At 42.8% G+C, this 26,925-nt stretch overlaps 1 protein-coding gene across 5 annotated transcripts in view; it reads left to right on the top strand.

The window, feature by feature from the left end:
• Positions 1–17,627: 17,627 nt before the first annotated feature.
• Positions 17,628–26,925, top strand: part of dapk3 (death-associated protein kinase 3) — a 41,091-nt gene continuing 31,793 nt past the window's right edge. Inside the window, exons 1-2 of one of the 5 annotated variants that reach the window (XM_068016596.1) lie at positions 17,658–17,698; positions 25,608–25,707. The gene's annotated coding sequence lies outside the window, so the exon portion shown is untranslated. The other 4 variants (XM_068016598.1, XM_068016601.1, XM_068016599.1 and 1 more) reach the window with 4 other exon arrangements.

Genomic DNA, 26,925 nt, shown 5'->3' with positions numbered 1-26,925 from the left:
CTTTGGATTCTGTCCAGTTAGGAAAAGTTCTAAGTCGCAGGAGGAACTTTCAATTTTTTTTAAAGGCAATTGGAATATATAAAGCATTGGGTTCAAGTCCCCTTCTAATATTAAAGGGGATGGGGCAAGATAACTTCCAGAGCGAGTCAGACTGTTCAGCTACTAAACAAAATTGTAGTTATTTCTTGTAAATTTATAATCAGGTGAAGTCTTTTTGAGACTAGTAAACTTCACTAGTGTGGAACAGCTTAAGTTGAATTTTTCTCTGGTTACCCTTTCCGAGGTGGGTGTTTTGTTGGTGCAGGGCAGGCTCTTTACAGGATCCCTGCCTGAATACAAAGAGGTGGCTAATTACAAATGGCAGGTATGTAGAGGGAGGGAAAACTCAGGAATTGCTATGGTGAAGGAGTAACTGATTAGGAATGCCCTAGTGAATGTTTAAGTTTCACCCCGTATGACCATACGAATTAGAAGCAGAAATAGGCTATTTGCCCTGTCACGCCTGCTCGCTATTCAATAAAATCACAGATGATCTGTTTCATAGAGTCAGGGAGAGATACAGCACCAAAACAGGCCCTTTGGCCCAATGAGTCCACACTGACCATCAGCCACCCATTTATACTAATCTTACATTAATCCCAATTTCCCCCACCTTCCCTCAATTCTCCTACCACCTACCTACACTAGGGGCAATTTTTTTTTTTTTTACAATGGCCAATTTACCCAGCAACTCAAGTCTTTGGCATGTAAGAGGAAACCCATGCGATCACAGAGAGAACTTGCAAACTCCATACAGGCAGTACCCAGAACCAAACCTGGGCCGCTGGAGCTGTGGTGCTAACCACTGTGCTGCCATCTCAAATTCCACACTCCCATCTATCCCTGATCATCTTAGATTGATTCCCTTGCCTAACAAGAATCTATCTCTGCCTTAAAAATATTCAATGACCCTACCTCCACCACCTTCTGAGGCAGAGAATCCAGAGGAAAAATTTCTTTTCGTCTCTGTCCTAAAAGGGTGACCCCTAATTTTCAAACAGTGCCCCCTATTTCTGGAAACACCCTTTCCAAATCGACCTTGTCAAAACAGTTCAGGATCTTGTATATTTCGATCAAGTCTCCCCTCACCCCTTGAAACTCCAGTGAAAACAAGCCCAGTCTGTCCAACCTTTTCTCATAAGACAACCCACTCATTCCAGGTATCAATCTAGTAAACCTCCTCAACCGCCTCCAATGCATTTATATTCCTTAAATAAGACCAAAACTGCGTGCACAATTTGAGATGTGGTCTCACCAATGCCCTGCATAACTGAAGCATAACACCCTTCTATTTTCAATTCCTCTTGTAATAGAGGATTGCATTCCATTAGCTGACTTCATTAAAAGCAAAATACTGCAGATGCTGAAAATTGAAATAAAAACAAATGTTGGAAATACTGGGGTCTGGCAGCAGCTGTGGAGAGAGAAGCAGAGTTAACATTTCAGGTCAGTGACCCTTCATCAGAACTGGCAGGGGCTAGAAACGCAATAGGTTTTAAGCAAGTAAAGTGGGGGTGGGGCAATAGATAACAAAAAAGGTGTTGACAGGACAAGGCCACAGAGAATAACTGACCAGAAAGTCATGGAGCAAAGGCGAATGGTATGTTAATGGTGTGGTGAAAGACAAAGCGTTAGGACAGAGAGGGGGCACTTTGAAAATAAGGGGTCGCCCTTTTGGGACAGAGGGTGTGAATTGACAGAACAGTTGTGCCCCAAGCACAAACCTGAAAAAACAGCAGGTAGACACAGCATAAACAAACTGAAATAAAATAAAACACAAAAAAGAAAAAATACCAAAATAAAAAGGGGTGGGGGTGCCCGTCATGCTCTGAAAATATTGAACTCAATGTTCAGTCCAGCAGGCTGTAACGTGCCTAATCGCTAAATGAGATGCTGTTCCTCAAGCTTGCGTTGATGTTCACTGGAACACTGCAGCAATCCCAGGACAGAGATGTGGGCATGAGAGCAGGGGGGAGTGTTGAAATGGCCAGCAACCAGAAGCTTGGGGTCATGCTTTCGGACTGAGTGGCTATGTGCTACAAAGGTCATCCAGTCCGCGTTTGGTCGCCCCACTGTAGAGGAGACCACATTGTGAGCAGCGAATACAGTATACTAAATTGAAAGAAGTAAAAATAAATTGCTGCTTCATCTAAAAGGAGTGTTTGGGGCCTTGGATAGCGAGGAGAGAGGAGGTAAATGGGCAGGTATTCCACCTCCTGCGATTACAGGGGAAGGTGCCATGGGAAGGGGACGAGGTGGTGGAGGTAATGGAGGAGTGGACGAGGGTGTCGCAGAGGGAACGATACCTTTGAAATGATGACAAGGGAAGGGAGGGGAAGATGCGTTTGGTAGTGGCATCACACTGGAGGTGGCGGAAATGGCGGACGATGATCCTTTGGATGTGGAGGCTGGTGGGATGGAAAGCGAGGACAAGGGGAACCCTGTCGCGGTTCTTGGAGGAAAGGGAAGAGGTGCGGGTAGGGGTGCGGGAAATGGGCCGGACATGGTGGAGGGCCCTGTCAACCACAGTGGGGGGGAATCTTCGGTTGAGGAAAAAGGAAGACATATCAGAAGAACTGTCGTGGAAGGTAGCATCATCAGAGCAGATTAGATGTGTCGGAGACGGAGGAACTGGGAGAATGGAATGGAGTCCTTACAGGAGGCAGGGTGTGAAGAAGTGTAATCGAGGTAGCTGTGGGAGCCGGTGGGCTTATAATGAATATTAGTAGACAGCCTATCCACAAAGATGAAGACAGAGAAGTCGAGGAAGGGAAGGGAAGTGTCGGAGATGGACCATGTAAAGGTGAGAGAAGGGTGGAAATTAGAAGCAAAGTTAGTAATGTTTTCCAGTTCCGGGCAGGAGCAGGAAGTTCTTTTTTCCTATCTATGTGTTTATTTTATTTTATTTTGTTTAGTTTATTTCTACTGTGCCTACCCACTGTTTTTTTCATGTTTGTGCTTGGGGGCCAGGCTGTTCAGTTTTCTGTCAATTAACACCCTCTCTGTACTAATGCTTTGTCTTTCACCACACCATTAACATACCATTTGCCTCTACTCCACAACCTTCTGGTCAGTTATTCTCTGTGACCTTGTCCTATCAACACCTCTTTTGTTATCTCTTGCCCCACCCCCGCTTTACTTGTTTAAAACCCATTACATTTCTAGCCTCTGCCAGTTCTGATGAAGGGTCACTGACCTGAAACGTTAACTCTGCTTCTCTCTCCACCAGAATTTCTTGTTTTTATTTCAGCCTTCTTTATTACTTGCTGTACCTGCATACTCACCTTTTGTGACTCATGCACTGGAACACCTAGATTTCTCTACACCTCTGAATTCTGCAGTCGTTCACCATTTAAGAAATACTCTGCTTTTTTATTCTTCCTGCAAAAGTGAACGACTTTACATTTTCCCACATTATACTCCCATCTGCCAGATTTTTGTTACTCAATCAACCTAGCTATTTCGGTCTGCAAGCTCCTTAATGTCCTCTTCACAACATACTTTCCTACCTATATTTGTGTCATCTGCAAATTTAGCTACCATGCCATCTCTCCCCTCATCAAAGTCATTGATATAAATTGTAAAAATTTGAGGCCCCAGCACAGACCCCTGTGGAACTCCACTCGTCACATCCTGCCAATTAGAAAAGGACCCATTTATGCATGCGCTCTCTTTTCTGCCAGCCAGCCAATCTTCTATCCATGCCAGTATGTTACCCCCTACACTATGAGCTCTTTGCACAATAACCTTTTATGTGGCACCTTGTCAAATGCCTTTTGGAAATCCAAGTACTGTGTGTCAACGGGCTCCCCTTTATCCACAGCACATATTACTCCTTCAAAGAACTCCAATAAGTTGGTTAAACATGATTTCCCTTTCACAAACCCATGCTGACTATGCCCGATTGCCTTGAGTTTTTCTAAGTGCCCAGCTATAGCCTCCTTAATGATTGATTCTAACATCTTCCCCACGACAGACATCAAGCTAACTGGCCTATAGTTACCTGTTTTCTGCTTCCCCCACTTCTTGCATAGAGGGGTTATATTTGCTACTTTCCAGTCTGATGGAATCTTTCCAGAATCTAGTGAGTTTTGAAAAGTTAGCACCAACGCATCTACTACCGCATTAGCTACCTATTTTAAGACCCTAGGATGAAGCCCATCAGGACCCGGGGACTTATCAGCCCGCAGCTCCATCAGTTTGCTCAGTACTGCTTCCCTGGTGATTGCAATTTCATCAAGTTCCTCTCTTCCTTCCACCTCCTGATTTACAGCTAATACTTGAATTTTTTTGTATCCTCTGTAGTGAAGACAGAAGCAAAATATTTGTTTATTTCATCTGCCATTTCCTTATTATTTACTATTAGCTCCCCATTCTCACTCTCTAGAGGACCAACACTCACTTTATTTACTCTTTTCCTTTTTAAATACCTGTAGAAACTCTTGTTATCTGTTTTTACATTTCTAGCCAGCTTCCTCTCATACTGTAATTTCTTTCTCCTGATTAGCCTTTTAATCATTCTCTGCCATTCTTGACATTCTGACCAATCATCTGACCTGCCACTCACCTTTGCACAATTATATGTTTTTTCCTTAAGTTTGATGTTTGCCTTAACTTCTTTAGTTAATCAAGAATGGTGGGTCCGCCCCTTAGAATTTTTCGTTATAGTAGGAATATACTTAATCTGAGTATGCTGAAATATCCCCTTAAATGTTTGCCACTGCTTCTCTATTGATCTATCTCCTAGCCTAGTAACACAGTACACTTTAGCTAGCTCAGCTTTCATGCCCACATCGTTGCCCTTATTTACGTTTAAAATACTAGTCTTAGACCCACTCCTCTCTCTTTCAAACTGGATGTAAAATTCAATCATATTGGGGTTGCTGCTACCTAGAGGTGCCTTTACTCAGAGGTCATTAATTAATCCTGTCACGTTACACAAACCCAAGTCTAATATAACCTGCTCTCTGAAATAAAAACCAGAAATGCTGGAAATACTCAGCAGGTTTGGGCAGCATCTATGGAGAGAGAAGCAGAGTTAACGTTTCAGGTCAGTGACCCTTCATCAGAACTGACAAATATTAGAAATGTAATAAGTTTTAAGCAAGTGGGGCATGAGATAACAAAAGAGGTGTTGATAGGACAAGGTCACAGAGGATAAATGACCAGAAGGTCATGGAACATGGTGAAAGACAAAGCGTTAGTACAGGCAGAGTGTTAATTGACAGTAAAATGAACCGCCCTGGCCCCAAGCACAAACATGAAAAAAAACAGTGGGTAGGCACAGTAGAAACAAACCAGAATAAAATAAACAATTAAAAAAGAAAAAAATAACTAAAAATAAAAAGGGGGGGCCCGTCATGCTCTGAAATTATTGAACTCAATGTTCAGTCCGTCAGACTGTAGCGTGCCTAGTCGGTAAATGAGGTGCTGTTCCTCGAGCTTGCGTGGATGTTCGTTGGAACACTGCAGCAATCCCAGGACAGAGATGTGAGCATGAGAGCAGGGGTTGGGGGGTTGTTGAAATGGCCAGCAATCAGAAGCTCGGGGTCATGCTTACAGACTGAGCAGAGGTCTTCCGCAAAGCGGTCACCCAATCTGCGTTTGGTCTCCCCAGTGTGGAGGAGACCACATTGTGAGCAGCGAATACAATATACTAAATTGAAAGAAGTAAAAGTAAATTGCTGCTTCACCTGAAAGGAGTGTTTGGGGCCTTGGATAGTGAGGAGAGAGGAGGTAAATGGGCAGGTATTACACCTCCTGCGGTTACAGGGGAAGGTGTCCTGGGAAGGGGACTAGGTGGTGGGGGTAATGGAGGAGTGGATGAGGGTGTCACGAAGGGAACAATCCCTTCGGAATGCTGACGGGAGGGGAAGATACGTTTGGTAGTGGCATCATGCTGAATGTGGCAGAAATGGCGGATCCTTTGGATATGGAGGCTGATGGGATGGAAAGTGAGAACAAGGGCAGCTCTGTAGCGGTTCTGGGAGGAAGGGGTGAGGGTAGAGGTGCGGGAAATGGACCGGACACGGTTCAGCGCCCTGTCAACCACAGTGGGGGGGAATCCTCGGTTGAGGAAAAAGGAAGACATATGAGAAGCGCTGTCGTGGAAGGTTGCATCATCAGAGCAGATGCGTCGGAGACAGAGAAACTGGGAGAATGGAATGGAGTCCCTAAAGGAGGCAGGGTGTGAAGAGGTAGCTGTGGGAGTCGGTGGGCTTATAATGAATATTAGTAGATAGCCTATCCCAGAGATGGAGACAGAGAAGTCGAGGAAGGGAAGGAAAATGTCAGAGATGGATCATGTAAAGGTGAGAGTTGTGTGGAAATGGGAAGCAAAGTTGATAAAGTTTTCTAGTTCTGGGCTGGAGCAGGAAACGGCACCGATACAGTCATCAATGTACCAGAAAAAGAGTTGGGGGAGGGGGCCTGAGTAGGACTGGAACAAGGAATGTTCAACATATCCCACAAAACGACAGGCATAACTAGGACCCATGTGGGTACCTTTTACTTGAAGGAAGTGACTGGAGTTGAAGGAGAACAGTTCAATGTGGGAACAAGTTCGACCAGGCGGAGGAGCGTGGTGGTGGATGGGGACTAGTTGGGCCTCTGTTCACGGAAGAAGCGGAGAGCCCTCAAACTGTTCTGGTGGGGGATGGAAGTGTAGAGAGATGGGACGTCATAGTGAAGAGGAGGCAGTTAGGACCAGGAAACTGGAAATTGTCAAAAGGAATAATTATACTTTGGTAAACGGAATGATGTGGCAAAGGGATTTTGGTGTTAAAAGCAAGAGATTTAGCACAGAGCTGGAGAAACTATTTTTCCACAGAGAGTCACGAGTGTATTACCAGCATCGGTAATTGGAGCAGAGGTCATGTCAACATTTAAGAATAGGTCACATATGGGAACAGGATAGGCAACAGTGTTAGTAGGGGGTATAAACAACATAGACTGACTGGGCTATCTTGTAATTTCTATGTAATGATGGATGTGCGCTAAACTCCAGATGCAAGACCACCAATAATGTCGATGCTTGATGTTTGCTTTCAATTCCTGAAATTCTGCCACCCGTAATATAAAGTTAACTCATCATTTGAAGGTGAATGCATCCAACAATTAAAAACAATCTTTCCTTGGATATGCAAGTGGTGCCAGAGGACTGGAGGATTGCAAATGTTACACCACTGTTCAAAAAAAGAGGAGGGATAAACCTGGTAACTAAAGGCCAATAAGTGTAATGTCATTGCTGGCAAAACTATTAGAGACCATTGTCAGGGACAAAATGAATTCTCACTTGGAGAAGCATGGGCTGATAAGGGACAGCCAGCACAGATTTGTCAAAGGCAGAAAGTGTCTAGCAAACTTGATTGAGTTTTTTGATGAATAGAGAGGGTTGATGAAGGTGATGCAGTATATATGGACTTTGAAAAGGCATTTGATAATGTATCGCATAACTGACTTACTTGGAAAATAGAAGCATGTGGTATTAAATGTACGGTGATAACACGGTGAAATTGGCAAGGAGAGACGAGGCAGAGAATAGCATATACTGGATGTTTCTCAGACTGAAGAAAAGTATGGTGGAGTCCCCTGGGTGCCATTATTAGAACCATTTCTTTGTTATATATAAATGACCCAGACTTGGCTATTGTGAGTACAACTTTGAAGTTTGCGGACATAACAAAGCTTGGTAAAATAGTAAATCGTGAACATGGCAGTAACAGACTTCAGAAGGACATAGACTGGTGAAATGGGCAGACACACAGCAGATGACATTTAATGCAGTTAAGTCTGAAGTGATGGACTTGGTGAGAAACAATAGAGATGCAGTAGAATCTAAATGGTCCTATTTTGAGTGGGGTGCAAGAACAGAGGGACCCTGGCATATTCACAAATCTTTGAAGGCGACAGGGCAAGTTTACAAGCTGGTTAAGAAAGCATACGAGATACTTGGCTTTGTAAATAGGGGCATTGAATACAGAAACAATGAAGTCATGCTGAAGCTATACAAATCTCTGTGCTGTAAATTTTCTATGTTTGACCTAGACTGGATTATTGCATACAATTCTGGGCACCACACTTTAGGAAGGATGTTAAGTCCTTGGAGAGGGTAGAGGAAGTTTACCAGGATGAGGGACTTCAGTAATGTGGAGAGATTGGAGAAACTGGCATTGTTCTCCTTACAGCTGATAATGCTAAGGTGAGACCTAATAAAGGTATTCAGAATTTTAAGGGGTTTGCTAGAGCAAATAGAGATTTCCTCAGACAGGTTGGTACCAACATACAAACATACGAATGAGTAGGCCATTCGGCCCTTCGAGCCTGCTCTGCCATTCAATAAATTCATGGCTGAACTGATTACTCACATTTCCACCTACCCCTGATAACCTTCCACCCCCTTACTTATCAAGAATCTATCTACCTCTGCCTTAAAAATATTCAAAGACTCTGCTCCCCCCACCTTTTGAGGAAGAGAATTCCAAAGACTCACAACTCTCTGAGAGAAAGAATTTCTCCTCATCTCTGTCTCAAATGGGTGACCCCTTATTTTTAAACAGTGACCCCTAGTTCTAGATTCTCCCACAAGGGGAAACATCCTTTCCACATCCACCCTGTCAAGACCCCTCAGGATCTTATATGTTTCAATCAAGTTGCCTCTTACTCTTCTCAATTCCAGCGGATACAAGCCTAGCCTGTCCAATCTTTCCTCGTAAGACAACCTGCCCATTCCAAGTATTAGTCTAGTAAACCTTCTCTGTACTACCTCCAATGCATTTACATCCTTCCTTAAATAAGGAGACCAGTACTGTACACAGTACTACAGAAGTGGTCTCACTAATGCCCTGTATAGCTGAAGCATAACCTCCCTACTTTTGTATTCAATTCCCCTCACGATTCTATTCTATTAGCTTTCCTAATTACGTGCTGTACTAGCATACTAACCTTTTGCAATTCATGCACTAGGACACCCAGATCCCTCTGCATCTCAGAGCTCTGCAATCTCTCACCATTTAGATAATATGCTTCTTTTTTATTCTTCCTGCCAATGTGGACAATTTCATACTTTTCCACATTATACTCCATTTGCCAGGTCTTTGCCCACTCACTTAACCTATCTATAATCCTTTGTAGCCCCCTTATGTCCTCTTATGTCATCAGCAAATTTAGCAACCGGTCCCTTCATCTAAGTCATTTATATAAATTGTAAAAAGTTGAGGCCCCAGCACAGATGCCTATGGCACACCACTTGTTACATCTTGCCAATCAGAAAATGACCCATTTATGCCTACTCTCTGTTTCCTGTTAGCTAGCCAATCTTCTATCCACGCCAATATGTTACCCCTACACCATGAGATTTTATTTTCTGTAATAACCTTTGATGTGGCACCCTTATCAAATGCCTTCTGGAAATCTAAGTACAATACATCCACCGATTTGCCTTTATCCACAGTGCAAGTAACTCCCTCAAAGAACTCCAATAAATTGGTTAAACACGATTTCCTTTTCACAAAACCATGTTGACTCTGCCTGATTAACTTGAATTTTTCTAAATGCCCTGCTCTACCGTCTTTAATAATAGCCTCTAACATTTTTCCTAAGACAGATGTTAAGCTAACTGACCTGTAGTTTCCTGCTTTCTGTCTCCCTCCCTTATTGAATAAAGTTACATTCACTATTTTCCAATCTAACAGAACCTTCCCCAAATCTAGGGAATTTTGGAAAATTAAAACTAACACATCAACTATCTCGCTAGCCACTTCTTTTAACACCCTAGGATGAAGTCCATCAGGACCTGGGGACTTGTCAGCCCACAGCTCCAACAATTTGTTCAGTACCACTTCCCTGGTGATTGTAATTTTCTTGGGTTCCTCCCTCCCTTCCATTTCTTGATTTACAGCTAATACTGGGATGGTACTTGTATCCTCAATAGTGAAGACCGATGCAAAATATCTGTTCAATTCATCTGCCATCTCCTTATTATCCATTATTAATTCCCCAGACTCACTTTCTATAGGACCAATGCTCACTTTGTTAACTCTTTTCTTTTTAAAATATCTATAGAAACTCTTACTATTTGTCTTTATATTTCTAGCTAGTTTTCTCTCGTACTCTAATTTTACCTTCCTTATCAATCTTTTAGTCATTCTTTGCTGTTTTTATATTCTGTTGTCAGGCAAGCCCCCCACCTGCCAAGACTGAGGCACACGTTATTTCGCCACATGAACATTAAAACTTAAAATTGCAAGTCCCTGACTGGAAAGACATTTGCATGGTAACGGGCAGTGTTGGAACAAGGGACAAAGGACCATGCCCTGACACATTCAACCAACAATGGACTTTTGATTACCAGACATTAAAGCATTCTAGGTTAACTACTAAGATAGCCGAATAACAGAAGAAGTGGTCAGACCAGTTTTGGTGACATGACTGACTGACTGTTGGTGTTTTTGAATTTGAACTTCCAACAGAGGATTTGAACTCAGAAAGCTCCTGGCTCCTGGTTTGAGAACATCTCTCTCCTGTCAGCTCTCATCTTGCTCACACCAGCATCGGAAACCATTGAAGACATATGAACACCAAGAGAGAAAAGTCTCCTACGTGAACAATGTTTAAGAAGAACACTGGACCCCGATGAACAGCAAGACTACCTACAATCAAGTGAGCTTGATGCACAGTAAACAAGAAACTCTTCTGATATTGCCTCAAACCCCTCTCTACTATATTTTCCTCTCCTCTTTTCTGTCCCTATTTGCATGTGTGTATAGCATGAGCATGCTAGCATGGGTGCATCGTATATCCGTGTGCGTTAACCTCATATTAGAGCTAAAGCTTAAGGTTTAATAAATTTCACTTTCCTTCTTTAAACCTGAGAAAGCCTGTTTATGTTCATTTCTTTACCTTATAATTGGAAAGCTGTGAACAAGGATTCACAAAGGGGGAACTCAAAACACAGTGTGTTTAAAAATAAACCCTGTTACAATAAGACCAGGTGAAGACATTAACAGATCTTTAGACACCTTTCTCACCTGGTCCTAACACTGTCCAATCTTCTGAACTGCCTCCCATCTTTGCGCAATTTAGGCTTTTTCGTTAAGTTTGATACTATCTTTAAAACTGTTTTAGTTAACCACGGATGGTGGGTCCCACCCTTGGAATTTTTCTTTCTTGTTGAAATGTATCTATTCTGTGTATTCTGAAATGTCCCCTGAAATGTCTGCCACTGCATCTCTATTGACCTATCTCTTAACCTGATTTGCCAGTTCACTTTAGCTAGCTCAGCTTTCATGCCCTCATAATTGCCCTTATTTAAGTTTAAAATACTCCCTCAAACTGAATGTAAAATATTATGATCTCTGCTACCTAGGGTAACCCAGAGGTTGTAAATTTAAATAATTGGCAAAAGCACTAGAGGGGAAAGTTTAGTTTAGTTTAGAGATACAGCACTGAAACAGGCCCTTCGGCCCACCGAGTCTGTGCCGACCATCAACCACCCATTTATACTAATCCTACACTAATCCCACATTACTACCACATCCCCACCTGTCCCTATATTTCCCTACCACCTACCTATACTAGGGGCAATTTATAATGGCCAATTAACCTATCAACCTGCAAGTCTTTGGCATGTGGGAGGAAACCGGAGCACCCGGAGGAAACCCACGCAGACACAGGGAGAACTTGCAAACAAGATGGAGAAATTTCTGCTCACAGAGGGTTCTTAAGATCTGGAATGCACTACCTGAAAGAGTGGTAAAATCAGATTTCATAGTAACTTTCAAAAGGCAATTGGACATGTACTTGAAGATAACCAATTTGTAGGGTTTTGAGTAAAAAAACTGAGACTAAATTGGACAGCTCTAAAAGAACTGGCAAAGGTACAACAAGCCAGATGGCCTCCTTTTATGCTATAAGATTCTATGATGATGTAGGCCTGTCTCGTGATGTGCTGGAAACAACAGGACTGCATTTGTTGGTGAAGGGCTGCTGTCTGCCCATTGTGCAGGCACTTTCCCAGTTGGGGGTGTTGGAGCTACACCTAATGAGAGGTCATTTGTACCAGGAAGCAAAGGGCAGGGGCCCCAGGTAGTTTTTAAGTATGGCAGTCTCCCCAGTGCTCATTTGGAGTGCTGTTCAAGCACTCCAAATATAGTATGGGGCAGGTACCTCATTTAAATAGTACTCAAACTATGAGCTTGGTACATAACTTGAGCTTTTATTTCTGAGTCCCATTTCCACTCACTGCTGGTATGTTGTAAGTCCTAGGCCTTTGCACCCTGGGGGTGGGCTTCATGCATTGGGGGCCCACCATCATATTAACTCCATTTGGTTTAATGTTCCAATTAAGTTGCATTGCAGTGAAGCTGCAGAAATTGTTAGATCTTGTTGCTCTGATTTTGGTTTTATTCGCCAATAAGCATTAAGAACAGACTTTACCAAACAGGACAAAGCACCAAATAAGAAATTAAAGCAGAAAGAGAGCTGAGCTGCTTACGCTTGTGTGTGTGCTGGTTTGTTAGGGCTCATGTGCCTCATTTGGCCCATAGCCTATACTTTATACTCCTGCCCGAGCTGACTGTTCCCCTCCAAGACACTTAAGCTAATTCAAGAGACGCAAGTAAGGTCAGCTACCTCAACTCAGGCCAGAGACCAGAACTCTCATAGTCTGTATGGCTCAGCTACACACTCAATAAAGCAATCAAACCCAATGCAGTCTTTTCAATGCCAAAGCTAAGCTGAGAGAAAAGCCGTACACTCAAAATATCTCATGGTGGTAAAATACGGCTGGAATAAGACAAATAAGGTTTTTGCAACCCATACAATAAAGAACTTGCATTTCTCCAGCACTTTTCATGACCTGCGGACATCTCAAAGTGTTTCACAGCCAATTAAGCACTTTTGAAGTGTAGTCACTGTTGTAATGTAGGGAAGCTAAGCAGGCAATTTGTGCACAGCAAGATCCTACAAACAGAATGGAATAAAGAACCAGATAATTTGTTTCAGGTATAAAACCAAAAAAGTGCTGGAAATACTCACAGGATCTGTGGCGAGAGAGAAGCACAGATGCTGACAGACCTGCTAAGAATTTCCAGCACTTTTTTGGTTTTATTTCAGATTTCCAGCATCTGCTGTATTTTGCTTTTATTAATTGGTTTTAAGTGTTTGTTTAGTGATAAATATTGGCCAGAACACCTGAGGGAACGCCTCTGCTCTTCAAATAGTTGCATGGGATCTTTCATATTGACTTAGTTTAATGTCTCATCCAAAAAATGGCATCCCCAACAGTGCAGTACTCTCTTAATATGGCCCTGGAGTGTCAGCAAAGATTATGTACTCAAGTCCCTGAAGAGAAGCTTAAACCCACAACCTTGTAACTCACAGGAAGAGTGTACTGAGCCAAGGTTGACAATAGTGAAGATAAATTGACAGCAAAAGTCAAATCATGCTTGGCCTGTTCCCATTTAATCGGATTAAATATGCAGCATATTATGAGATGTTACTTTTTTTGAAATAAATCACTGCAGCTTGCTGGCTGGTTCAGCTGGTGGTGTTGTCACTTCTGAGTGAGCAGGTTGTGGTATCTCAGAGAATGTTGTCTTTTGAGTGAGATGTTAATCTGAAACCCTGTTTGCCTTCTGCAGTGGATGGGAAAATCTGCCGTGGCACTATTCAGAGAGCAACGATAAGTTATCCTGGTCTCTTGGTAAACATTCTTCCCCCAACCAACATCACCAAAATCAGTTGATCTGGTCAGGTCATTCACTCATTTGCTGATTGTGGAACCTTACTGTGCAACAAACTGACTGATGTGCTTGCCTGTGGAATATCAGCACTTCAAAACTAACTCATTGGTTTCCAAAGCTTGGTTAGACCACACTTAGAGTACTGTGCACAGTACTGGCCTCCATTATATAAAATGGATATAGAGGCACTGGAGAAAGTGCAAAAAAGATTTACAAGGGTGTTAGCAGAACTGGGGGATTATGTCTATCAGGGAAAATTGTACAGGCTGAGGCTTTTCTGTTTTTCTGAAAAATAGGCTGAGGGATGATTATGAAGAGTTTAGATAGGGTTGATGTAGTTAACCTGTTTCCAAATGTTGGGGAGATCAAAACTTGGGGTCACAAGGTCAGTAATGAATCTAATAAAACTTCTGGAGAAAGAGCTTTACCCAGAGACTGGTTAGACTGTAGAACTTGCTACCACAAGGAGTTGTTGAGGCGAATAGCATAGATGCCTTTAAGGGAAGTTAGATAAGCACATGAGGGAGAAAGGAATAGAAGATTATGCTGATACGGTTGGGTGAGGATGGGTGGAAGGAGGCTCGGGTGAAGCATAAACACTGTCAGGAACCGGATGGGCCAAGTGGCCTGTTTCTGTGGTGTATATTTTATGTAATTCTACAACCTTTACTGGGATGTAAAGTTCTTTTTTCCTATTGTGTATTTTACAGAGCTGCGGTACCATCACATTCTTTCCACCAGTAGGGACTTGGTGGTACTGCAGCTTTTTACAGCATTCTGCCTTTGAGATGATAGGCAGTCTTTGTAACCTTTGATACAACATATGTTGATAAAAGGGAATTGCTAATAAATGAACATATATAAAGAGAGCTGGAAAGAAGCCCAAGTTATAACAGTCACATGTTAAGGTGTCACACTTCCAGTATCACATGGTTGTAGGGCAAAAGAAACTGTAACTCTGTAACCTACTCGAGCCATTTATTACAACAGTGACTGCACTTCAAAAGTATTTCATTGGCTGTAAAGTGTTTTGGGGCATCCTGAGGTTGTGAAAGGCGCTATATAAATGCAAATCTTTTTACAATCCTCCCCTCAGCTCTCTGTTCCTCTGGCTGACTACATGCATTTCCCTGCTTCCTTTGCCCTGCTATTGCCATCTGAGCTCTTCAGATGCCAAAATCACATGCTCCACAATTCCTGCCTAAACTCTATCCCCAACCCCCTCCCTCTCAAGGCCCTCCTTAAAACCCACATTATTGATCAACCTTTTGGTCACCCTTTCTTCTTTGGCGCAGCATTCATTCTTACTCCTTATTTACTTAAGTTGTTATTTATTTATTCTTCTCACCTCCTAAAACCTACATTTTTCTAGAATTTACTTAATTATAAAAGATATCTTTTGTTCCACTTACTTAGCTTGGAGCATCCTAGGGAGCTGTTTTCTACTTCTTTCCTCTGTGAAGTTACCTGTAACTTTTTTCTACATTAAAGGTGCTGTGTAAATGCAAACTGTTGTCACATAATTTAAGCTATTAAGTGAAAATTGTGAGCAAGCTGCATTTGGATTTTCTTTGGTCACTGAAGGGGACAAATGTTTGGGTCAGGGCAAGGATCAGGTATTTATGCAGTGCCTAGATATTGTATTCAGTCAAGCATGGCAAATGGTCACCTGTTTGGAACCAAAGCAGCATGGCGTTGGTCATTGGAGACTCAACAGTAGAAAAAAGCTCCCTAGGATCCTCCAAAGTAGGTAACCAGAACAAGAGATATGGTTTATCATTATGTAAATTGTAGGAAGAGAAAAGAATAAATAAATAAATAAAGTACTTAAATCGTAGGTAAATACTACAAATCCATTGTAGCGGGTCAAGTTTTAGAACTGGGATATGAAGTTTTGGGACGGAATCAGTAGTTATGGGCATAGTGTGCAAGTTTTGTAAAATAATGAATAAATGGTCGTAAAGATAGCTCTATTTTTCAGTGTCAGTGAGGTATGTAATTTTACCTCCAATGCTACACCAGATCTAAATTTTAAAAAACTGAAAATGCTGGGATTCTAGAACAAAAATAATGTTGGAGATACTTTCTCCTCCCCTCCCCTGTATTCTGACCCTATGAAAAAGCTTGTATATGTTTCCAGTTCAGTTCACACCCCAGACTTTAACCTCTCTCTTCTCCACAGGCCTTGACCAGCCTACGTGGCTGCAGCTTTTCTAGATTTTCTACCACAACAGTTGCCCTGGTTTATGCCCTTGCCCACTCTGTCTCTCCTCAAGCTCACATCCAGCTGCAGTTCTAAAGCAGCAGTGAGGTTCAGGGCCAAGGCCCTAAACTACTTCTTCTTTGGCCTCCTTGTCTCGAGAGACAATGGGTAAGCGCCTGGAGGTGGTCAGTGGTTTGTGAAGCAGCGCCTGGAGTGGCTATAAAGGCCAATTCTAGAGTGACAGACTCTTCCACAGGCGCTGTAGATAAAATTGGTTGTCAGGGCTGTTACACAGTTGGCTCTTTCCTTGCGCTTCTGTCTTTTTTCCTGCCAACTGCTAAGTCTCTTCAACTCGCCACGCTTTAGCCCCGCCTTTATGGTTGCCCACCAGCTCTGGCGATCGCTGGCAACTGACGTCCACGACTTGTGATCAATGTCACAGGACTTTATGTCGCTTTTGCAGACGTCTTTAAAGCGGAGCCATGGACGGCCGGTGGGTCTGGTACCAGTGACAAGCTCGCTGTACAATGTGTCCTTGGAGATCCTGCCATCTTCCATGCGGCTCACATGGCCAAGCCATCTCAGGCGCCGCTGGCTTAGTAGGGTGTAGATGCTGGGGATGTTGGCCTCCTCGAGGACTTCTGTGTTGGAGATACGGTCCTGCCACCTGATGCCAAGGATTCTCCGGAGGCAGCGAAGATGGAATGAATTGAGATGTCGCTCTTGGCTGACGTACGTTGTCCAGGCCTCGCTGCCGTAGAGCAAGGTACTGAGGACACAGGCTTGATACACTTGGACTTTTGTGTTCTGTGTCAGTGCGCCATTTTCCCACACTCTCTTGGCCAGTCTGGACATAGCAGTGGAAGCCTTTCCCATGCGCTTGTTTAATTCTGCATCGAGAGACAGGTTACTGGTGATAGTTGAGCCTAGGTAGGTGAACTCTTGAACCACTTCCAGAGCGTGGTCGCCGATATTGATAGATGAGGTATTTCTGAAATCCTGCCCCATGATGTTCCTTTTCCTGAGGCTGATGCTTAGGCCAAATTCATTGCAGGCAGCCGCAAACATGTCGATGAGTCTCTGCAGACACTCTTCAGTGTGAGATGTTAATGCAGCATCGTCAGCAAAGAGGAGCTCCCTGATGAGGACTTTCCATACTTTGCTCTTCGCTTTTAGACGGGCAAGGTTGAACAACCTGCCACCTGATCTTGAGTGGAGGAAAATTCCTTCTTCTGAGGACTTGAATGCATGTGAGAGCAACAGGGAGAAGAAGATCCCAGACAGTGTAGGTGCGAGAACACAGCCCTGTACTACTTTGACATAATTCCTGCTCTAAAGCCACATTGTGACATCATAACCGACCAATCACGTAGTTCTATTTTCCCAGTTGCGCCCAATTAGAAGAGAGAAGAAATAAAAACAAGAAATGCTGGAATCACTCAGCAGGTCTCCAGCATCCGCAGTATTTTGCTTTTATTTATAGAAGAGATGGGCTCGCAATTAACGTCTGACGTAATTGTGATCGATGATTGACTTGAAATTCGTCCAATCAGAAGCGGAGGAGGTGGAGCCGAGTTAACGTCTGACGTCACCCTCCGGAATGCTGATCAGGTGATTGACGTGCGGCGCAGCCAATCGGATGGTGAGGAGGCGGGTTGAGCGTGTGACGTCAGTTCCTCCCGGTTGCGGTGGCAGGGTTGGGATTCTGACCATGGTGAGTAGGAGTTGGGGTGTTTCGGGCTGTGTCGGGGGTAAGGACGTTGATAACCTTTTCTAGCCTTACTGTGCCGCGCATGGACCAGGGACAGGAGAGCACAGACACCCCGGGAAGCTCTGAGTGACCCAGGTCACTCCTGGTAAAGCAGTGATTCTCTCCTCCTTCAGCTGAACAATGAGTGTGGAGCCAGAGAGGATGGGGAGGTGAGGAGGAGCCCAGGACTCCCAGTTTCTCAGTACCCCGGGCAGCTTTCAGTACCTGGCTGTGTACTGTCAGAAGCTGGAGGTGTATCAGAACTAGCGGGGAGAGTGGGCTGTTTGTTAAATATATATTTATCGTTCATTTATATTGAATAATACCAGTCTTTGGAGAATTAGAATGAGGAGAATTCTGACCTGGGCTTGGGTTACTCGGGAGAGAACAGGGTTGTGTTTTTGTCAAGTAAATTTAAAATAGCCACAGGAATCTGTGTGGAATGTGGGGATCTAAAATGCCTCCAGAGCCTAAGATGTGATGCACACATGGGCTGGGTATTATTCATGAACTGGTAGAAATACTAATGGATGTTTCATTGTCCTCAAAGATTATAGTTATCATGTCTTAAATGCATCAAAATAACTTGGGCTTTGTTCAGATTAATTTTAATTTATTTAAAAATATGTAGCTATATTTATCAAATCAGAGATTTTGTTGAAACTGGTTAGGTTTTATTTAGCGATTCATTTTAAGTTCAAGGTGTGTAATATTATGTCTGGTGTGAAGGCAATGGATACCAGGATGTTCTCCATTAATTCTTTGTGTTTTGTATTATCCTGTGTAACATGCTGTTGTAGCTACAGAAATTCATTATGTTTAGTGTACCAGAGCTATTTAGCTCTGCACTTAAAGCATTAAAGCTCTTATTGTGGTGGGCTTGGTACTATTGATCCACTGTCTCTAGGCTAAGGAGGGGAAAATTAGTCTGGGTTCATGCTGTTTGCCATTTAGTGACACTTCCTCGAAAGTGTGGACATTGTGCAAGGATCGAATGGGAATTGGCTGTGATAACTGCCATTGTTGACTAGCCAGTAACACTTTGCTCGTATAAAGAATGGCCATGGTATCAGAGTTGCTGATATCCCTGGAACTTGAACAATACCTCAAAGTCTGCAGCAGCAATTAGCTAATCTCATCTGGGAGAGCAGTGGAGAAATATTGTTGGCCTTAGTGCTTCTACAATGAGGGGAAGAACAGTGGGGTGTGCCAATCACAAGAGTTAATAAATGCTCTCCATGAAGTGGATATGGGGTGGTGATTGGGTTGGACTCAGCTGTGGTATCCACATGAACAAAATCCCCAAACTTAGTGAAGATTGGGTGAGGCACTGAGGGCTGATATCGCCTGCAGAACAACTTGTATTTATATAGCACCTTTAACATAGTATTCCTGTGAAATCCCTTAGAATATTTTACTGTCAAACAAAATTTGATACCAAGCTGCGTAAGGCAATGTTTGGTAGATGAACAAAAGCTTGGTTAAAGAGGTAGCTTTTAAGGAGCATCGTAAAGGAAGAGAGAAGTGTACAGAGGTTTATGGAGGGAATTCCAGAGCTTCGGGCCCAGGCAGCTGAAGAAATGGCTGCCAATGATAGAATGATGAAAATTAGGGATGCGCCAGAGTTGGAGAAACTTGGAGATCTCTGGGTTGCCGATCTAGCGGAGGTTACATGGTTAGGGAGGGGAAAGGCCATGGAGGGATTTGAAAACACAAATGAAGAATTTTAAAATTGGAATGTTGCGCAACTGGAAACCAATTAGGTTAGGAGATGGGCAGCAGAGTTTTGCATGAGTTCAAATTTATGGGAAGATGTGAGGCTGGTCAGGAGTGCATTGGAATAGTCAAGTCTCGAGGCAGCAAAGGTGTAAGTGAGGGTTTCAGCAGCAGATGAGCTGATGCAGTGACAGACAGGTGAGGTTACCCAGGTGGAAGTGGGCCGTCTTGGCGATGGAGTGGATATGTGGCTGGAATCTCATCTCCAGGTCAAATAGGATGCTTAAGTTGCAAATGGCCTCATTCAGCCTCACAGTTGCTGGGGAGAGGGATGGAGTTGATGGCAGTCAAACAGAGTTTATGTCTAGAATAATGCAGGAAGTTTCTGCTGATCCAGTACTAGATGCCAGGCAAGCAATGTGACAATTCAGAGGCAGTGGAGAGGTTGAGAGAATTGGTAGTGTGGTAGTCTACTGCAAGTCTCCATTTTCAGCAAAGGAGACCAAAATAAAATGGCTGTAACTCAGTTCAACATACTACAGGTAAGTGTGCAGTTACCTTCCCTTCTAAAACTGAGGTAATGTTGAGCAGTCAAGTAGGTAAAACTCCCCTTTCAATTCTTCCAGGAACGGTACATTAAAAATAACAAAACAGTGCTAATAAAGCTGTGACTTTGCTGTGCTACACTGTTGCAAGCTGAGTCTATGCATGTTGAGGAAAAACTTAGACAAAAGAGTTACAAGATAGTTCATGAGCCAGAGGAAGAACTTTTAATCTTTAGACTGTTTGCTGGTTAGACTCTCTCAGTGACCTCATTAAATCATGGTTCGTTCTGCTTCAGGTTGATGTTCAGATCCCATACTACAGTTTGAAGGAGGGCAGGGGCATTTCCCCCAGTTTCCTGGTCAATATTCTTCCATCAAATAGTCATTCATCTCATTGCTGTTTGTCGGACCTTGCTGTATGCAAAATGACTGTGGTGCTTGCCCATGTAACAGTAGTCATTGCTTTTAAAAGGTGCGATGAGGCAAGCCTTTCCTTCCAGTTTATTTTGGAGGTGGCACAAAATCTTTTCATTGGCTTTAGCATTCGCATAAAATTGACGAGCTTCAGCCTGGATGCGTAAAAACAGTGAGCCAGTGTGGAGTTTCACCAAGTGAGCTGTACAGTATCTGAGTTAAAATTCATCTCTAGTTGATGCATAATACTCTTCTTTCCTATGCCCAGATCTCCCTATTAGGAGAAATATGTTACTAGACTATTACTTGGAGCTGTTAGATGATCAGAGTTTGAGGCATTGTTGAACCTCTCAAGGCGCAGGTAGCACTGGCTCCGGGTTCAGCTTCCAGAATGCGGATCTATGAACATTTACAGGGTTTTCCCCCCTCTGGCTAATTTAGCTATTTCCCCTTACCGAGGGGTGCAGCTCCTGCTAGTGCTGCCCCAGCTGAGATCAGTTATCCTGGAACTGATTGAGGAGTGAAACTTTCTGGTCCTGGTGGCTTAGCACAATATCAGCTAGCTAGTGAGCGAACATCTGTGCTTTTTTTATTTGTACATGCATATTGCAATTGACCTGAGGCGTTGGCTCTCTTTCTTTCTTCACAGATGCTGCCAGACCTGCTGAGTATTTTCAGCGTTTCTGTTTTTATTTCAGATTACCAGCATCTGCAGTGTTTTGCTTTTGTATGGGTTGGAATGTGCTGTTTTACACAGAAATTTATACATATTCATGAATTTGCAATGAATGGGCGGCGCAGTGGTTAGCACCGCAGCCTCACAGCTCCAGGGACCCGGGTTCGATTCTGGGTACTGCCTGTGTGGAGTTTGCAAGTTCTCCCTGTGTGTGCATGGGTTTCCTCCCACATGCCAAAGACTTGCAGGTTGATAGGTTAATTGGCCATTATAAAATTGCCCCTAGTATAGGTAGATGGTAGGGAAATAGAGGGACAGGTGGGGATGTAGTAGGAACCTGGGATTAGTGTAGGATTAGTATAAGTGGGTGGTTGATGGTCGGCACAGACTCGGTGGGCCGAAGGGCCTGTTTCAGTGCTGTATCTCTAAAAAAAAAAATACCCCTGGAAGTGGGGATCTGTGCGTGCATGTGGATACAGCACGATACGTTGCTGTCTGCTTTAGAATTCAGTTCCCCAACTTTATTAAACAATGAATTATCTGGACTGTGTACCAATATGTTGCAAAAGCAACATGAAGGCACTTCACAAGAGTGTTATAAAGCAAAATTTTGATACTGAACCACAGAAGGCAAATAGCCAAAAGCTTGGTCAGAGGTAGGTTTTAAGGAGTGTCTTAAAGGAGAAAAGGGAGATGGAGAGGCAGAGAGGTTTACATAGGAACGTAGGAGCAGGAGTAGGCTATTCAGCCCATCGAGCCTGCCCTGCCATTCAGTATGATCATGGCTGATCATCCACTTCAATGCCTTTTTCCCACACTATCCCCATATCCCTTTATGTCCATTTGTATTTAGAAATCTGTCAATCTCTGCTTTAAACATACTCAATGACTGAGCTTCCACAGCCCTCTGGGGTAGAGAATTCCAAAGATTCACAACCCTCTGAGTAAAGAAATTTCTCCTCATCTCTGACCTAAGTGGCTTCCCCCTTATTTTGAAATTGTGTTCCCTGGTTCTAGACTCCGCAACCAAGGGAAACATCTTAGCTGCATCTACCCTGTCTATCCCTTTAAGTATTTTGTAGATTTCAAGAGATCACCCCTCATTCTTCGAAACTCTAGAGAATACAGGCCCAGTTTCCCCAATCTCTCTTCATAAGGCTGTCCCGCCATCCCGGGAAACAAGTCTGGTGAACCTTCGTTGCACTCCCTCTATGGTAATAATATCCTTCCTGAGGTAAGGGACCAAAACTACACACAGTACTCCAAGTGTGGTCTAACCAAGGTTATGTACAATTGAAACAAGACTTCACCACTCCTGCACTCAAATCTTCTTGTGATAAAGGCTAACATACCGTTAGCCTTCCTAATTGCTTGCTGCACCTGCATGTTAGCTTTCAGTGACTTATTGACAAGACACCCAGGTCACTTTGTACATCTACACTTTCTAATCTGTTACCATTTAAGAAATACTCTGCACATCTGTTCCTCCTACCAAAGTGGATAACCTCATGTTTTTCCACATTATATTCCATCTGCCACGTTATCGCCCACTTACTAAGTCTGCCCAAATCCCCTTGAAGCCGCTTCGCATCTTCCTCACAACACACATTCCCACCTAGTTTTGTCATCTGCAAACTTGGAGATACTACATTTGGTCCCCATATCCAAATCATTGATATATATTGTGAACAGCTGGGGCCCAAGCACTGATCCCTGCAGTACACCACTAGTCACAGCCTGCCAACGTGAAAATTACCCGTTTATTCCTACTTTCTGCTGTTAACCAATCCTTAATCCATGCCAGTATATTACCTCCTATCCCATGTGCTTTAATTTTGCTAACCAACCTCCTGTGGGAGACTTTATCAAAAGCCTTCTGAAAATCAAAGTATACTATGTCCACCAACTCCCCTTCATCAATTTTGTTAATAACATCCTCAAAAAACTCCCAACAGATTCGTCAAACATGATTTCCCATTCATAAATCCATGTTGACTATGCCCAATCAGATCATTATTAACCAAGTGTCCATTTATCACATGCTTTAGAATCGATTCAAGCATTTTCCCTACTACTGATGTAAGGCTAACAGGTCTGTAATTCCCTGTTTTCTGTCTCCCTCCCTTCTTAAACAGTGGGGTGACATTTGCGACTTTCCAATCTACAGGAACCACTCCAGAATCTATAAAATTTTGGAAGATGATCAATGCATCCACTAGCTCCATAGCTACCTCTTTCAACACTCTGGGGTGTATAATAACAGGTCCTGGGGACTTATCAACCTTTAGTCCCATTAATTTCTCCGATACAACCTTCCTACTAATACTAATTTCCTTCAGTTCCTCATTCCCCATAATCACTTGGATCTCTAATTCTGGGAGATTTCTTATATCTTCCTCAGTGAAGACAGACACAAAGTAAGCATTTAGCTTCTCTGCCATTTCTCTATTCCGCATTATAAATTCTCCTGACTGCCTGTAATGGACCCACATTAGGCTTCGCCAAACGTTTTCTTTTTATGTACCTGTAGAAGCTTTCACAGTCTGTTTTTATATTTTTTGCTAGCTTGCATTCATATTCTATTCTCTTTATTGAGTTTCTTGATCCTCCTTTATTCTAAAATCCTCCCAATCTTCAGGTTTACTACTATTTCTGGCAACTTTATAGGCCCTTTCTCTTAATCTTATACAATCCTTAACTTCCTTTATTATCCACGGTTGACTGTCTTTACTTTTGGAGTTTTTGTGCCTTGAAAGAATGTATAGTTGTTGTAAACTATGTAATATTTCTTTAAAGACTATCCATTGCCTATGTACTGTCATACCTTTTAGGGAGAGAATTCCAGAACTTGGGCCCTAGACAGCTGAAGGTACATTCACCAATTGTGGAGCGGTTAAAATCAGGGATGCACAACCCAGAATTACAGGAGTGCAGATATTTTGGCAGGTTGTAGGGCTGGAGGAGATTTCAGAGAGAGGGAAGGGTGAAGCCATGGAGGGATTTGAAAATAAGAATTAGAATTTTAAAATCAAGGTCTGGAGTACTGTGTACAGTACTGGTCTCCTTATTTAAGGAAGGATGTAAATGTGTTGGAGGCAGTGCAGAGAAGGTTTACTAGACTAATACCTAGACTGGTTGGGCTGTCTTACGAGGAAAGATTGGACAGGCTAGGCTTGTATTCGCTGTAATTTAGAAGAGTAAGAGGTGACTTGATTGAAACATATAAGATCTTGAGGAGTTTTGACAGGATGGATGTGGAAAGGATGTTTCCCCCTGTGGGAGAATCTAGAACTAGGGGTCACTATTTAAAAATAAGGGGTCGCCCATTGAAGACAGAGATGAGAAATTTCTCATGAGGGTTGAGTGTCTTTGGAATTCTCTTCCTCAAAAGACAGTGGAAGCAGAGTCTTTGTATATTTTTAAGGCAGAGGTAGATAGATTCTTAAGCAAGGGGGTGGAAGGTTATCAGGGGTAGGTGGAAATGTGGAGTAATCAGTTCAGCCATGAACTTATTGAATGGTGGAGCAGGCTCGAAGGGCCGAGTGGCCTCCTCCTAATTCGTATATTCATAAGGTGTTGCTCAACAGGGAGCCAGTGTACATCAGTGAACACAGGGCTGATTGGTGAGCAGGACTTGGTGTGAGGGCTCAGGCAGCATGGGTGACCTCAAGTTTACAGAGGATCGAATGTGGGCGGCCAGCCAGGAGAGTGTTGGAATAGTTAAGTCTAGAGATAACGAAGGCACGAATGAGCATTCCAGCAGCAGATGAGCTGATGCAGGGGCAGAGTCCGGCAATGTTATGGAGCTGGGGGCTGTCTTTGTGATGGTGCCGATATGTGGTAGGAAACTCATCTCGGGGTTAAATATGACACCAAAGTTGTTAGTTTTACTTAACATAGTCAAAAGTGATCTTCACATTTTTGTGACTGCCAGAGCCTGAAGCTGTCATTAAATGCAGTTAATTAAGTAAATCTTTGGGTTGAAATGAAAAAGGATGAAAGGTTTTTAAGGGTACGTTGTGTTCCTTTATGGTTTTGGCATGTGACTGGGATATGGCATTGTGTGATCCTGTTTTGGAATGTGTTTACTTTGAACATTCTCTGCAAATGAGTTATCGAAGGAAAAATAATTCCAGTGCTGAAGTTGGAATGTGATACCATAATATGATTTCAGTACTGTGAGGTATGGGAAGTTTGTAATAAATATATATGGTGTAGATGGCACAGACATGTCTCCTACTGTTGTTCAGTGCATGTTGCATTGCAGGTTAGGCTGCTGATGAACATAAATGAAGAACAATAGACTGGATGAGAAACACTAAAGTTTCACCCTAAATTAGGGATGGTAATAGCAAGTGGCGCTGTTAATATTGTAAATCACTTGGTGCGGTTAATGAAATGTCTGATAATTTAACTGGGTTCTTTCATACCTCTTGTGCAACTGACACTGAATTTAAACCCTGTTCCAAGGCTGTAGTTAAAGGTTCAAGTAATTTAAATAACATATTGATTTTACCATCAGATATAACTCTGTCGTGTAAAGGAGGCATCAGTGAAGCTTGTAATTGTCCATAACTCTTGTCTGAGTGTGGGGACATTGGGTGCCAGTGAAATTGATGCAGGTAATGACTGAAATGTCTTGCTATTGCAAATTAAATTTGCTGTGTTTCAGTTTGAAGTAAACTGCAGCTCCTTCCTATTTATGAGCCATAGCGAAACATACTATCTGATTACCTTGTGTTGTGAGCTGCCCAATGTAGTGTGGACAATCAATGCCTGTATCATCCAGTGTGTGGCAATGAGATGCCAGCTATGAAGTATAAATTTTGCTTTAGAAAATGAGAAAATGGCAATTCAACCTATAGAAGTTGATTCCTCTCATTATAGCATCCAGTTGCATTTGGAGTATTCCTAATGTTTTTGCTTCCATTACTGCATCTGGCAAGATACTCCAAGCATTTATTACCCTTTGAGTAAAGAGTTTCTTCCCAATATCTGTTGTTTTATTTCTCACTCATTTCAGTTTGTGTTCCCAATCCTAGTTTTCTGTGTTGCTGTAATTGAATCCAGAAGCTAACTGAAGTTTTAAATTGTTTGTGTCTATGCAGTGAGGTTCTTGTTTCCAAAACAGCACAAATGCCAAGAGTATTTATTTCTGATAACTCACTCTACTGGATTCCTGTCGTGGTTCTGCACTGTACCAGATATAATGTTGCACAGATACAACCTGAAGAGTTGTTCCCATTTGCAATCTTTATTTTTTAAAAAAATTAAAAATGAGTTGAGAAGCTAAAGCTAACTTTTAAGGCTCATCAAGAGAGACCATCTCCAAGGCTTAAAGTAATCACTGAACAGCACCTTGTATTATTTATAAAATAAAGGATGCAATTCTAAAGGGAGTGCAGGAGCAGAGGGACCTGGGGGTGTAAGTGCAAAAATCGTTGAAGGTGGCAGGGCAGGTTGAGAAAGCAGTTAATGAGGCATATGGGATCCTGGGCTTTATAAACAGAGGCATAGAGTACAAAAGCAAGGAAGTTACGACGAACCTTTATAAAATGCTGGTTCGGCCTCAACTGGAGTATTGTGCCCAATTCAGGGCACCACACTTCAGGAAAGATGTGCAGGCATCGGAGAGGGTGCAGAAAAGAGTTACGAGAATGGTACTGGGAATGAGAGACTTCTGGTGAAGCTATGACTGTTCTCTCAGAAGAGAAGTTGGAGAGGAGGTTTGAAAGGGGTGTTCAAAATCATGAGGGGTCTGGACAGAGCAGGTAGGGAGAAACCATTGGTGGAAAGGTCAAAACCAGATGACACCAATTAAGGTGATTGGCAAAAGAACC

The sequence above is a fragment of the Heterodontus francisci genome, chromosome 36, assembly GCF_036365525.1.
Source record: "Heterodontus francisci isolate sHetFra1 chromosome 36, sHetFra1.hap1, whole genome shotgun sequence".
NCBI classification, from domain to species: Eukaryota; Metazoa; Chordata; class Chondrichthyes; order Heterodontiformes; family Heterodontidae; genus Heterodontus; species Heterodontus francisci.
The sequence above is the reverse complement of the archived record's forward strand: the minus strand, read 5'-3'. Positions and strand labels throughout refer to the sequence as shown.